The sequence below is a fragment of the Ips typographus genome, linkage group LG2 (genome assembly GCF_016097725.1).
Source record: "Ips typographus isolate SLU linkage group LG2, UJ_Ityp_2.0, whole genome shotgun sequence".
In the NCBI taxonomy this organism is placed as follows: domain Eukaryota; kingdom Metazoa; phylum Arthropoda; class Insecta; order Coleoptera; family Curculionidae; genus Ips; species Ips typographus.
The window spans coordinates 11,734,607-11,750,334 of NC_138423.1; the positions used below are offsets into that span (position 1 = coordinate 11,734,607).

General features: G+C 30.5%; 1 protein-coding gene and 1 long non-coding RNA gene across 3 annotated transcripts in view; both read left to right on the forward strand.

Annotated features, from left to right (window-relative positions):
* Window positions 1–15,728, forward strand: part of LOC145725166 (uncharacterized) — a 245,324-nt gene that overhangs the window by 128,605 nt on the left and 100,991 nt on the right. The gene's annotated exons all lie outside the window — the stretch shown is intronic.
* LOC145725714 (uncharacterized) overlaps window positions 1–15,728 on the forward strand; it is a 61,954-nt gene that overhangs the window by 451 nt on the left and 45,775 nt on the right. The window lies entirely within an intron of this gene.

Sequence of the window (15,728 nt, forward strand, 5' to 3'; positions counted from 1 at the left end):
CACCTAAATTCGTTTTTCTAGTTTATATTTTCATTAATCTTTGTCTAAACAAAAATATTTGGTAAGATGGTGAGTAAAGCTTACTAAAAAATAGCTAATTTCAGAAATTGCAATTATTTTTTTTTACTTTATGTTACAATTAATTTTTATCAAGAAATTTCCAAAAAATAATAAAAGGTAAGGTAAGTATAGCAAAAAAGCAACGTAATGATAGGATCATGATCATATTTTCATGATATTCCTATGAGTAGTAAAACCTCAATTTTTTCTAATTTTAATAAGGACTACTATAGCACTACTCATTATTGATGTCTTTTAGTTTATTTAGTAGGTAGTCCTACAAAAGTTAGTCCTCTTTTTGAGTCTTCTTTTTTCTATTAACTGTCGAATTAGATTTTATAGGAAAAAAATATTTGGCTCCTTTCAAAAGCAGAATTTAAGTAAAGATTGCTTACAAAAATTGAATACAAATCCTTTTGAATTGAATACATTCACTCTGAATATGTTTAAACATTTTGCTCGATTTCGCCACTGTGGACTAATTATTTTGCTATACAGAGTGTCCCAGATTTTCAGCGACAACCAAGATTTCAATGATTTTTTTTGTTATCACTATACATGATTTACATACTAATTTCAGTAATATATTAACAAATCTCAAGTTTTGGTTGGTCAAAATATGCAATTTGACCATATATTTTTTAATTAATATTTATTTGTTGTAATTATTACCTATTAACAGTATAAACTATTGCGTTGTTTCACAAGATGTCTCCTAAGTATGGTATAAACTTTAATGACGTATTCTGCAGCTAAAAAGATACTGTTCTTAATTTTGTATTACATCTGTGGACAGTTTTAGTTACCTAGTATTATTACTACCCCTTCTCAACATTCATACATTTTTGAGGGATGTTTTGTTATCCAGAAATTACACCTAAATCCCAATTCGGAATACATAACAAAATACTTGCAAAATTTCTAGATAATTCCAATAATCCTTAATTAATTCCTATTCTATTCTATTCTACAAGCAAATACTCTAAACACAACAAACTTTTAGGTTTAATTTGGGTAATGTTGATGAGAGAGTTTAAATTTGACTTTTGGTGAGAGTTTAGTTTTTATCTTCATGTCATATTCTGACGGTTGAGAAACGTTACGAGTTATAATTTTTAAAATTCCTAGAAGTAGATTCTTTCAAGAATATAACGTCGATGTCAAAATAATCGAGTTTTGGGCTGTTCAAAACTTGAAACTGTCAAATAAATACGAAGCAATGTAGTCAAATCTCTCTTTAGTATTAAATATCTGTTATATATGTTATTAAAAATCGGTTTTTTCACCTCCGTATAAATTTATTCTTAGGATAATTTTGATAGAAATGACGGAATTAATGTCCAATTGTAGCGTCTGAAATCACACTTTCCTACAGAAATTATCTTTGGAATCGGTTATTCTGAAGGGAAAGTACTGGCCCTATAAATCCTTCAGTAATTTGACACTTTCAAGACATACTGGTACATTGCAGTAACTGTCAAAATAACGTTGTATTGGACTGTTAAGATTGAAACTAGTAAATTGGGATAGTAGTTTAGTTGAATCTGTCCTTACCTTAAAATAAGTTAGTTATTTAACATTTTCCATATACCTAGACTCGATATAGGGCAATCAAGAAAAAAATAAAATTTAATGGTTTAAGTTTGAAAAAGTACTGAATTTGTACAATTAATGTGGGAGAAATTCAGACTCTGGTCCAATCGGTCTAATTTTTATTAAAAACTGAATTATTTGATTTGCAACATTATGTAACTGTTAAAATAATGGAATTTTAGTCAGTTTAAGTGAACATTTCTTTTTCCCAAAATGTTAGTAAATAATTAAGTTACTGTACACTCATATATCTATTCTATTCGGTGGTTTTTGACCGATGTTTGACTGACCCTTAAAAAACTAGGATCAACTTGATAGACTTGGCATCATTAGGGAAAAGACTGCAGTCCATATTAAGTAAAATACCCATCTAGTAATTTATAATGAGTCACCCTCAAGTCAACACAAACTCATCCTGTATACCTAAAACTTATAACATAACCTTAATTAAAACTAAAAAAACAATATTTTTATTCAAAACTATCAATAATTTCCAAAAAAACAATTTTATCTCCACTAAAAGTAATAATTAAAAACATAACATAATTCTGCAAATTTTTGAAATCATTTCTAAAATTATTTGATAATTCCAGACATTGTTCGGCATTCAAAGAAAAGTTTAATTTGCGCCAAAAATTTGAATGTTTCAGTACCTATAACTGGTTTTAATGAAAAAGTAGCTAAATGACGCCTAAACAGTTTCGCAAGGCTTTTTATTAATTTTTAAATAATTTTATTTTTAAACTATATATTTTTCTGAAATTCCTTTTATTAAGTAAGTTGTGACCCTAAAAAGCAAACTACTCATTTTTGTCCTCTCTCTCTGTCATGCCAAGCTTTACTGAACGATTATAATAATTCGTTAAGAAAACTTTTAACAAAATTAAAATTTTGAAAGAAATTTTAACATCATTCCATGTACTGTTCGACGCATTTATGTTAATGAGCAAAATTACTTCTATTTTAGCTGTAGATTCTTATGTCCCTGAAGATATGTAGCGTATAGGAATCATTATCAGACACTTGCTCTTTTTGCTGTTGTATTCTGTAAGGATTTAAACTGAATTTGAAAACATGATTGAAAGGTCTTCTGGCAATACAGTGGTCACGAGCGTGCCTTTCTTCTATTTTTATCAAGAGCATTTAATTATGTTTCGTTCATGTTTTAGATATTTTTGAAACTTGCCCAACTGTAAAAAACAAACTCTAATAAAGTAGAGTCAAATATTACACATTATTGTATTTAAAACTAGTTCAGGAATTTAATTTAGATAATTATATTAGACAAAGGAAATTTAGTTAAAAAAAAAATGTTTACTAAAATCTTGTTCACAAAACGATTTTCAAGCTACTTATAACGTTTTTCAAACTGAAGATCTAAGATGCATGCATCAATATTCTCAACCGTATACTAATAAATAAACCATTTATTTTGAATATTCAATGCTAGACAGGCAAGGAGTTTACAAAATAATTAACATTCATAAACAATAATCAATTTTAACATTATAATAATTATTATTTATTGACTTTTCAGCAAAATTCAGTCTACTTTAATTTGGATGATTTTTACAAAACCAGAGAGTGCGTGTTTTTTACAACTATGTAGATTTGTTATTACAAACTTTTACCAGTTTACCGAGGTCCACCAACAATCAAATTAAATGATGTGAAGGCTGACTTAAAAAATACAAACATTAAAAATCGATTTAAGTGAACCTCTAGTTCATACACAGTTTCAACAAGGAAACATGTAACCACACGTAGTAACAATTGAAAATATCCAGTAAACTAGTGAGTGAAAGTGGAAAGATACTGAATTGTGACTGGAAAACTATGTTAAATGTCAAATGTTACAGGTTACCGCATTTCCGTTACCGCTTCCATTTAAGAGAAAGGAATATCAACATAATAAACCATAAAGTAGTCATTTATTAGACAATTCCGTGGTCATCAAGTCAAGAATTGAAAGTGCAAATCCACTAATTTGTGTCCTTTAACCAAATGAAAAGATTTTGACCTTTGTAACAATTAATTATTGACCTATAGATGTAGGTGTTGTCAACCTGGTCTCCTTGCCCTTGTAATTTGATTGTACTGAGTTGTTACAGCAGCAAGTGACTATAGCTTGTAGTAGTAGGTGAAATCGACATAATGTATTATTAAAGACACATACAGTCGGAAATGGTTGTTTCAGCTACTTCCGGACTACCACGAATTGAAATATCATGGGTGTGCTCGGCTACTGACTGTTTAATACTAATAGCACTTTTCAGTGCGTTGATTGAAATTTACTGAACAAGCATGAGACAATGAGAACACTTAACGACCTTCTGGTCAGATTTTCTAATTGAATTTTTGTCAGTGTGAATGGATTAGATAGATGTGTTGTTCGCAGGCACGTAGTATCTATACAGCAACTAATTGGCTTTAAGTTCAGTCAATGTAATAGAACAAAACGTTCTGAAATGCTAAGTACCTTTAATGGGCATTGTAAAAGTTCCATATGGTGTTTGAGAAATTCTTTCTTTCATACTCAAGTAAGTTAAAATACTTTTACTCTGGGATCTTGTTTATGTTTAAAACATGAGAAAATGCAGATTGATTTCCTTAATTAACATTCTTGTTACCATAGTTCTTGTTTCTATTTCTTAACATTGACAATCGTTGCACAACTTTAGTTTTAATAAGCATACAAATTTTTATAGGATGCAATAATTGTAAATTGCGACATCTGTCTGTTATAAGTACCAGCATTTTTGGAGGTCGAAAGTTGACATCGATAACATGCTAAAAAACCATAAAATTTTTGTTTTATTACTTCGCAACTTGTATAAATTGTGTTGTTTTTTCTTGGGCTAATTTTGCAACTCTTTAGAGAATACTTTTAAACATCATGAAAAAGTGTAGATTTTTTACGTATTGTTAGAAAAGTGCAGAGAAACATTGGGTTTTCAGAAAATTAGAATGTTGTTTAATATGTGAAACAGAGATAATAAACCAGATATTTTCTGACAATCCACATAAAAAACTGCGATTACTTACTAATTTTCTTTAAACACATTGTCGTAACACACATTTTGTTTGTGTATTTGTTTAAACACTTAAAGTCACTTATAAAGTGCACATCAAACGAAATAAAATTGATCATAAATATTCTCTTTCAAAAAAATGCAGTGGCGTGCTATTTTTTCCATATCATACCCCCACTAAAAAAAAAATACTAAATAGTAATCTCATTCGCTTACAATCTTAAACAATATAAAATCTTCTGATGGTTACAGGTTCACTCTCCCATCTTAACATTGACATAATTTCTTCGTGTAAAATATTAATACACTTTGAAAGCGGATGCCACAATGTAGGTGGGACAACAAAGGTCAGTATTTGAACAGGGACAGGCGAGAAAAAGGTTAAATCACTATTTAGGTGGGTATAAAATGGATAAATGGTGAATCCAAGAATTTTAAGGTCATTGTTGGGATAGTCAGTCGTGAACACGAATTTTCGTTGGTAATTGTGCCATCACCAATTACTTTTTGAAAAAATAGACTGCACTGAGATTTTATATGAAATTGCTTCATTGAAGATTTATTTCGTCACGACAACCTGTTAAAAGAAAAGAAATCGTGATTAATCGACTACTATTAAAGCGCAATTAAACAAATCACGATCTGGTATTGTCATTACGGGTTTTGTACTCCACCCAAGATGACTAAAGTATGGCGAATCAGTGATGCCAAATCTACTGAATAGTCCTTAGCTGTATGCTGTATAATTTCTGTATGTAAGCAATAAGTGATTAAAATAACAATAACATGATTACAAAATATACCTTAGGCAAATTATGAATTAAAAAAAAGCTACATAAAGGTCAAAAACACCAATTTTAGCTAATATTTTAACATTTATGCAGTTACAACACTGTTAGATTTTTACTTTTTATAAGGAACAAAAAATTAAAATTGAGCTTTGACAACCCCAATCTTTAAAAAACTGTGCCATTAGGGCTTAAATTTGCTAAACACTAAACTTATAACTAATAACATGAAATCACAGGCAAAACATTTTCTTATTTGATTTTCTTTTTTTGATAAAACTTTTTACAAAAACAATGATTAAAAAAATCAAACGTCGCGTCGTTAGAGTTCAAATAATTGTTATGAAACAAATCAAATATGATTTACAATAAGCCTAACAAATAGCAAACAAAATGAACCTTAATAAGATGAATTGTTTTGATATACGAATACAGAACAATGATGATAAAAATCTAAATGAAAAATGTACCCAAACAACTCGTTATTTGGTAAAGTTATATGGTAATTTTGTCATTTAAGACAAAACTATTGCTACTAAGTGTCTTAAGAATTTCTCTAAATTTCTATTAAGATTTCTGAGTATAAAAATGTCAAACCTTCGACTTTTATATTTTCAAGCTTTCAACGTAATTTGAACATTCATTAGAATCAATTACTACCTACCATGTGCTAGCCGGCCAATCTGCTTTTTCTTCTGCATGGAATTAATAAACAGAGAAAATTTTAATGAATAAAATTAAAACTTTAACCATCTGTATTGTAAAAACGACACGTTTGCAAGTATTTTGTTATTTAGATTATTATTTGTAAAGAAGAGTATATCCTCAAAGTTTGAGAAATGTTTGCATAAAGTGCAACAAATACAAGACATTCTCAATAGTGAAAGTGGAAAAACAAAGTACATTCAACAAAACGCCAAATCAAATCAAGATTTCAATATATGGACCATTCCATTATATATTATTGTAGTACTAACTTGCATCTATTTAAGTTACAAGAAGATCTACCTTCTGCTAAGAAGGATGCCTCCAGCCTCAATGTCCGAAACCTCACATGATCCAGAAGTCTCAGATATCATAGTGTAATTTCCAAATTCGACGTAGTCTCATTTCTTGGTCGGGAGGAGTTATATGTTTCATACTTAACCCTTTTACTAGGAATACCTAATGTTTATACTTAAATGTAATGTGTAGTCAGCATGTATTATTATATAAAATTATTAGAAATGCAGTGCTCGAGTTCAGCTCCATAATATTCTATAAAAAAAATTCTAAAAATGTTCATTACATCAGAAGATATCCGACAAAAACCGAAAAAGTCAAATTTCTATTTTATTTTTTACCACTTTTTTATTGATTATTTTGGAAAATCAATGGCACCTTCTCGAGGCACTTTATTTATGCTCTTCAAGAAAACAGTTTTAGTTTTCAGCTTCGACGTTTCGTTTTTTAGATACAATTGTTAACTTCAAATTTTCAAATACGGGCCTGGACTTTTCATTCCTTTTTTTAGTAGTTACAATTTAGTAGATAGATAGATAGATTGAAATTTATGCAAATTTTAAATATATTTCATGTATAATGTTATATCCGTTTCTGAGATATTTACCATTTTATGTTTGCAATATTTAAAACAATAGTAATATTTGCATGTCAGAAAAAGTTTAAAATTTGATCTTTCGTATTTCGGTTCGTGGTAAATTAAACTTTTTTTGTTTTAACAGTCTGTAACTCAGGTATTTTGACAGTTATATCCCATTGAGTGTTACAGAATATTCGACATACTGCTATCACGAACACGATAAAATATACAGAGTTGCCAAATTTTTCCAGTTTTCCAACTTTTAGTGGCAACATTTTTTCTAATACGAAAGTGGTTTTCTTTGTTACCATAAATGACACATTTCTAGCGTTTCAATGTGGAACAATCCTCTTTGATATGATGACCAGAAAAATCAGGTTTGTGCTTAAAATAAGTTAACAGTGAAATATGGGAAACTAGAACAGGGTTCACAACAGTAACATATTTCCTACTTGACTCTGTACCTACGTCGTTTCTATGATATGACATTTTAGACACTCTGTACTGTAAAAATTTTAATGAAGTCTGAATTAATTAATAATGAATACAAATCTGGCTCTAATCATTCGTTATTTTCATAATCATAAATTAACTCAATTTTCTAAAACATATAGAACATTCAGGAAATCGAAGGTATGCGAGTGAGACATTTTCCTATCTCTAGTTATTTTTAACATTAGCTTGGTAACATTGTCGTGAATCGAACGTTTAACATTTGCAATAAATCTTTCGCCTGCCAGCAGTACACGTTAAGAGTCCTAGGTCAATGTTAGTTAGCACCAAACCAAGCAAATAATGGTGAATATCAATTGTTTCTCAATAGAAAGACCTTTAAAAGAGATCTGCTTGACATTTATAGGTTGGCAATGGGAGTGTACCATCATGAGAACTTCATGCAATTGCATTTCGATTCACACTATCAAATCAATCAATAATGGTCCAGTTAACCAGACGGACATCCTAATTTCGCAAAAACGATTGCAACCAGAGGATTAACGAGCTGTTGCAGTATCTCAATGTTGTAACTGTACCCAATTTAATTGAATGTCAAAATCAACGAGTTGTCTAACTTTATCTTCACCCAAAAATAAAAATGAAAATATCACCTGTACTAATTCGTTAATAACAAACTTGCAGTCAAACATGCAACAAAAAAACACACCATGTCGAATGTTGCGTCTCACTTAAATAGTACCTCGCCCAGTCAGAAAAGTCGGTAGCTATCGCTTGTTACGCAACTTTTGATTTATTGGAAATATTTTTACAGTTGTAATCCCGCAAAAAACTGCCGTACGAATTAGGCTATACATATCGCAAACCGTAATAGAAATTTCAATACCGTGAAATTTATTTCCTCTTAATAAAACCGACCTAAAATTCTATCAATGCAATGTACCAGCGACAAAAAATCCACTTAAGTCTTAAATGATATGTGTTTATGAGATATTGATAAACGGTTCCCCATTGAATTTTAATAAAAATGTTAAACGTTTATAAGTTGTTAATTGAACTGCAGGAAGAAACTCGTGAACACATTAAAACTCTGTTAAACTTTCATTGTACAGATGTTACAATTTCTTCAGCAAAAACTAAGTTTGCAATTTATGTGTTTTTCAAATCTGTTGCAACCAACAAGATGGTACTCCACCCTGTTTTAAGAGCTCATAAATGCCTATACACGTGGTGGATTTAAACATAGGTCGATTGAAAGTAAAGGGTTATTGAGATTTGAATATCTCACTAATAACTCGTATTAGCTAAAAAGAGATTCAATACAGAAGCCAGAAGATTATTTTTATTTTTAAGATTACATTTGTTGTTTTGTTATTAGTGCGACAAATTTATACTTTTTATACTGGGTGTCCCAAATCAACAAGTCGGAGAATACCTATAAATTACAACGGTCATAATGTAAACACATTTGCTCAAATACATCTTTAAGAAAAAAAAAAGTATAAAAAATCTGTATTTAAAACTAACATAACATATCAGCGATTTTGCAACATTTGTACTTTTTTGAAACAACAACTTATAATATGATGATTTTTCCTTGCACTTTCTGATTCCTTATCCCGATTAAACTTAGTGTGTGTTTAAACTGTTTATAGTATCTGCGTACAGATTTTTTGTGACAAACTGTCATATTACCGAATTTTTTATCAAACTGATAAGTTAACTATTAAATTCAATAAATTAACAAAAAAACGTATTCAGTAACAAACGGAATATTTGATTTATCGTCTTGGTAAACTATTAGTGAATTTAATTAAGAGCTGGCTAATTGCCCAGAAGTTTTGACAGGAGTTCAAAAGTCAAACATGTTTTAGAGAAGAATTGAATTCTATCAAGGTCAAAAAGGGAGCAAAATAATGTCAGTCAACGTCAGAAAGGAAGAATATCTTGAACTGGCTAATTACCCAGAACTTTTGAAAGAAGACGAAAATCCAACGTCAGAAAAGAGCAGAAGAATTTCTTTTAGCGAGCTTTGCCCAGAAATTCTGAAAGAAGACGAAAAGCCAAACGTATTTCAAAGAAGAATTGAATTATATTTACGTCAGAAAAAGGCTCATTGCCTAGCAATTCTGAAAAGAGATTAAGGTCATATTTTCACGAAGAATTAAATTCTGTCAACGTAGGAAAAGGAAAGTGAAAAATTGCCTTGAGCTGGTTCATTGCCTTCATTGCCCAGAAATTTTGAATTAAGACTAAAAGCCAAACATATTTTAAAGAAGAATGGAATTCTATCAACGTCAAAAAAGAAGACTAGAAGAATTTCGAGCTTGCTAATTCCCAAGAAATGTTGAAAACCCAAACATATTTAAATAATAATGGAATTTTATCAACGACACGTCAGAAGAGAAGAGCGGAAAAATGGTTTGAGCTTGCAAATTGCCCTAAACTTTTGCATCAAGATCAAAGGTCACACAATTCCATCAACGTCAGAAAAGAAGAGGGACAGAATGCCTTGAGCTGGCTAATTGCTAAGAAACTTAAAAAAAAGGCAAATAGCCAAACATATGTTTGGTTATGAAGAATTGAATTCTGTCAACGTCAGAAAAGAAGAGCAGACAAATGTCTTGAGCTGGCTGAATTATGTTGAATAGCCAAACAGATTTTTAAGAAGTGAATTCTGTCAACGTCGGAAAAGAAGAGCGGAAGAATGTCTTGCTGGCTTATTGCCCAGAAATTTAGAAAGAAAACCGAAATCGAAAATACTTGGAGAAGTTGAATTCCGTCAGCGTAAGAAAAACAAATTATCTTTTTTTTTATAAAAAGTTTGTGTTTGCTTGTTATTGGCCTATTATATGGAAGTATAAAGTATAAATCATGATTGGAACTTTTGAAAATCAAAAAATATATTTTATGCAAGGTGTTGTGTACAAGAATAATTGGCATATAATAGAGGAAAACACCTTATTGAAATATAAAAAATCGGTTAATTGAAAAGATATTTTATTGCAATTTTATAACATAATTAAAACATTATACAATACATACAAATTAATGCCATGAAAAAACGTGTGTAGAATATAAGATATCCAAGTAAAAAAGTTTGTGATGGAACTTTGAAAAATTTGAATTTATGATCTTTGTCTAAAATCAAATTTAATTTGCAATAATTTAGAAATTTTTAGAACTTACAATCAAAAAATGCAACAATAAAGATGACATCGCATTATTTGACAATTTTTTTTTGTCTTAAAATTAGATGCAGGTATATAAGATCGAAATTAGGTTGAAATAAAGACGTTTTATAACGTAAATCGTAAATCGGTAAAATGACCTTTATTTATAATCATTTTACAGTCAATTCAAAAATCAGTTTGTAAATTTCTTCGATAAAATGTTTTATGTCTATTTTTTAATTAGTTTAAATACAAAATTGATAATAATAATTATAAGTGAACGATGAAAAAGCGTGTTTTTTGCTCAAGTAAACAAACAATGCAATTTTTTGATTATTGAGTAGGTACAGTTCATGTTAATTAGTCGTGTATGCCTGTTCAAAACTGTTCACTTATTTTTACAGAAAATTTCCATTTTTGTGACTTTCTGGAAATAATACTTTCAGACTAAACATAAACAGTGTTGCCTAGGTATTTTTTAAATTTATTTTACTATTGCAACAATACATAACACAACACACTTACACATATTGCAAGAATCTTCTGACCCAATTGAAATTGATTAGAAACACCTACTCATTTCTACGTTTTCTCTCTAAAACTCACTGCTTCAAGAAATAATAATAATGACGTGCCTGTTCAACAATCATTAACGCATTTATTACGCAAATCTTCTAAGCCGTGAAGGTTTCATTAATAACGCCACCATTTCATTTTTTTAACACCTACCACCGCACTTTTCTCTCAATTTCCTTAAAGACAATACGTTGTTGATGGTAATTCAAGGATTGTGGGCACTTACTAGGTTACCTCGTTATTGCTGGACAATATTTTTGTAACCAACGAGAAATTGTTTGAAATTCGTTTAAAGTATCAAGGTTTTGATAGTTTTAAATTAAACAATTGGGCGATTAGTTTGTAAGGTGTGTTATTTAACTAAAATACATTTTTATTTCTTGCAATGATTGTGTAACAATTAATTTATTAAAATGGTAAGAGAAGTGCACGAGAATAGTTAGATAAATTACGTACATAATTATATGCCTCAATGAATGCTGTATAACACTGTCTTGGCAACATTAAGTCGTTCTTAACCATAAATTATAATGCTGGAAAAGGCAAATCGCCTGGTGTCGCACAAGTTACATCGCTAATAAATATCATACTTGACCACGATAGGATCTACCAAATAGCAACATTGAAGGTAATTTGTTATGCCAACGTACTATTAAGTTATTAAATATATTGCAGTGCTGTTTCTCGTACCATCTTGTCAGAACTTCATTCTTAGTCATAGAGATCGAAAAGAAAGGATTCAAGAACAAGTGTTGTGTAAATTGAGAAACCATTTATTTAAACAAAACAGGTCATTTGACTTAAAGTGTTACGTGGTTCCTAAGCCAATAGAAACTAGTTTTGACTATATAGGAAATAGTAAACCAGGACATTAAAGATGCAATAAAAATGCAATTTTATGAGGGGCTTCCAATTTTATAATGACAAAATGTCGAAACGTTTAGTAAACCTGCAAATCAGGAAAATAACGTACTTAAGTACTATACGATAAAAAAAAGACCAATAATGTTCAGAATGACTTTCTGAACTTCATAAACCCACTCAGAACCGGGTAAACGCAGTCACAACTGGCACAGCGTTAGTTTCACATTTAACTGTTTTTTGTTTTGTTTTTTGAACACCCTGTATACCATCAGTTGTGTTTCGGTTAGCGCAAGGTGAGAAAACAGTTCACGACAAACAGTTTAAGCTTTTTACAGTCGTTGAAATCCCAAAAATGATGGAGATACAACATTTTTATTTATTTTTTATAAATTAGAGTTACGTTTCAAATTTGACTGTTTTTCTTTTTGATTTTTGGACACCCTGTGTTTGTCCAATCTTGGTGCGCTTAGCATGAAGTAAAAGAGCAGCTCAAGACGAACATTTTGAGCATTTTACAGTCGCTAAAATCCGAAAAACGGCGGGGATACGAAATTTTCAAAATTTTGATGCATTTCACAAAAAAATAAAAATAAAAAAGTGGAGTAAACGCGGTTACAACTACAGTGGGTTAATTTAAAATGTTCTGTTTTCCTTTTATTTGGACACTCTATATACAGTGCGTTTTTTTTAACGCGCAACATAGGATTTTACGTGTTAAATTTTTAAGCCCATGTTAGACCATGTTATTTTGGAACTGCAGGTCTAAAACTTGACGGGTGTGTCTTTAGTACCCTGAAGCTTAAGTAAGTTTACCAATTTGGACTAAAAAGTGATTAAAAACTGGCAAAAAATCATTTTTTTCGAAAAGATTTTATCGTTTTATACTCCCTGTATGCATTGTTGTTCTTTGTTGTTTTTGATACCGGCAGGGCAGGTAGCAGGTAGAGTGACATTTTGACTGCATCATGGCCCGACATCTTTTGAACGTCAAAAGGGCATTTTGTGATTGTTTGGATTCAAACCGGGGTCACTCTGAATTCACTTATAAAAATACTTCTTTTGTTCTTAACTTTCTTGATATAAAGTTAATGATCACCCTGTTTTACTTTCTACGCCAAATTTTACCTGCTACCTGCCGTGCCAGTATCAAAAACAACAAGCACCTATCATACATACAGGGAGCATTGAAAGATAAAATCTTTTCGGAAAAAGATGATTTTTTGCAAGTTTTTAATCACTTTTTAGGCCAAAGTGGTAAACTTACTTAAGCTTCAGGGTACGAAACAGCCACCCGTTCAGTTTTATACTTGTAGTTCCAAAATAACATGGTCTGACATGTGCTTAAAAATTTAACACGTAAAATCCTATGTTGCGCGTTAAAAAAAACGCACTGTATGTTTAATTGTGTTGCGGTTAGTACGAGGACAAAAAGCAGTTCAAGACAAACATTTTGAGTTTTTTACAGTCGCTGAAGTCCCAAAAATGGTGGCAATACAAAATTTTCAAGTTTTTGATGCAATTTTCAAAAAAAAATTGAATATTTCGAAAACGATTAGAATTATGGAAATTTTGTCCGCAATCAAAAATGTTCCAAATGTCTTTCTGCACTCAGTGGAGTAAACGCGGTTACAACTATCAGTGGGTTAATTTAAAATGTTCTGTTTTCCTTTTATTTGGACACCCTATATATGTTTAATTGTGTTGCGGTTAGTACGACGAGAAAAAGCAGTTCAAGACCAACATTTTAATTTGTTTTCAGTGGCTGAAATCCCAAAAATGGTGGCAATACAAAATTTTTTAGTTTTTGATGCAATCTTCAAAAAAAATTTAATATCTAGGAAACGGTTAGAGATATGTAAAAATATTTAAAGTTTATACACTCACAGAACCGGTTAAACGCAGTCACAACTGTCAGAGTGTTCACATTTGAAATTTGACAGTTTTTCTTTTTCTTTTTTGAACACCTTGTATTTGTTCAACTTTGGTGCTCTTAGCACGAAGTAAAAGAGCAGTCGAAGACGAACCTTTTAAGCATTTTACAGTCGCTGAAATCCTAAAAATCGCAAAGATATAAAATTTAGTAAAATAGTCGAATATCTCGGAAACGGTTAGCTATGAAAATTTTGCATCACATGCAGTTTCTGCACTCATTGAACTAGGTTTACACCCACTTAAAATCAGGTAAACGCAATAACAACTGGCAGAGCGTTAGTTTCAAAATTTACTTTTTTTTTGCACATCCTGTAGATATTCAACTGTGTTTGCTTTAGGTAAAAGGACAGTTTAAGACAAACATTTTTAGATTTTTACATTCGGCAGCTCGAACCCCAAAAATGTTTTGATGCAATTTACAAGAAAAAAGTAAAAAAAAATTGAATATCTCGGAAACGCTTAGAGTTACGGAAATTTCACATGAGAGAAAAAATATTCAGAATGACTTTCTGCATTCCGTGAGCTTTTGATGCCCACTTAGAACCGGGTAAACGCAGTCACAACATAACTTTTTTCTGAAAGAGCAGTTGAAAACTTTTTACTGTTGTGTTGAAATCCCAAAAATAGAGGAGATACAAAATTTTCAATATTTTGATGCAAAAAACAAAGATTAGCGAATAAATTTATTATTTTGACAGCGAATCCTGAGAAAAACATTTAACCAAATTAAAAAAATCCTGAAGCATTGTAAATTAAAAAGTTTAAAGGATCTCAGGAAATTAAAACTAATGTGAAAGGGCATAAATGTAATTTGAAAAATCTGAAATGTATGAACCACTATTATAATAACTTTCTGACAAACTGTAAACGGTTATCTATTATGTTATTTTTAAAAACCTAACAATAATGGTTAGGTTTATAAATAAATCTTGATCGTTCTGCTAAGTTAAACCATTATCTATAACTATTTTAGAACCAAATTTGTGATAAAAACTTTTAAAAATTTCCTTATTTAAAAGATAAACATTGTTTGGCATACAGCCACAGACCATGCACCTTTTGGGATTATATCCTTTTGCAAAATACTGCCAGGAAACAGTTCCAACTGGTTTATACAAAAAACCATAAATCAACAAATCATTGTCAAACAATTAAAAGCCCAGCTATAATCAAAGTGTAATTAAATGTAAAGTAGCCATAACAGCGACCATTTAGTACCTGAAATTACGAACATATGTTCGAAACTCATTCGGTCATTTTAATGATCTAACCGTACTAGTAGTACGACAAATTCCTCGAGGTGAGATGTTGGTTCTGTTTATGTAAAAGTAAAAGTCCGGGTCTAGATTATCCGCGTATATTTAGATTTAATTTAGATCAATTCTATCGCGATGATCTTGCGAAATTTTGATTGTTACTTTTATTTTGTTGTTTGTTTGTAGATAATATGAGTTGCACATTGCGACCGTTTTTTATGAGTCTCTTAATGCAATCTACATGTTTTGGAGAGAAGGGAACGCGATTGTGAAAGATGATTATAGTAACTCGTTTTTTTTTTAATTTGGTAATTAATTAAGGCTTTAGGTCGTGTGATGGGACCAGTTTTATGACATCTGATTCGCAAAAATAAGTTAATTGCAAAATAGAATCTTGCAGAATGTAGAATCTTTTGGAA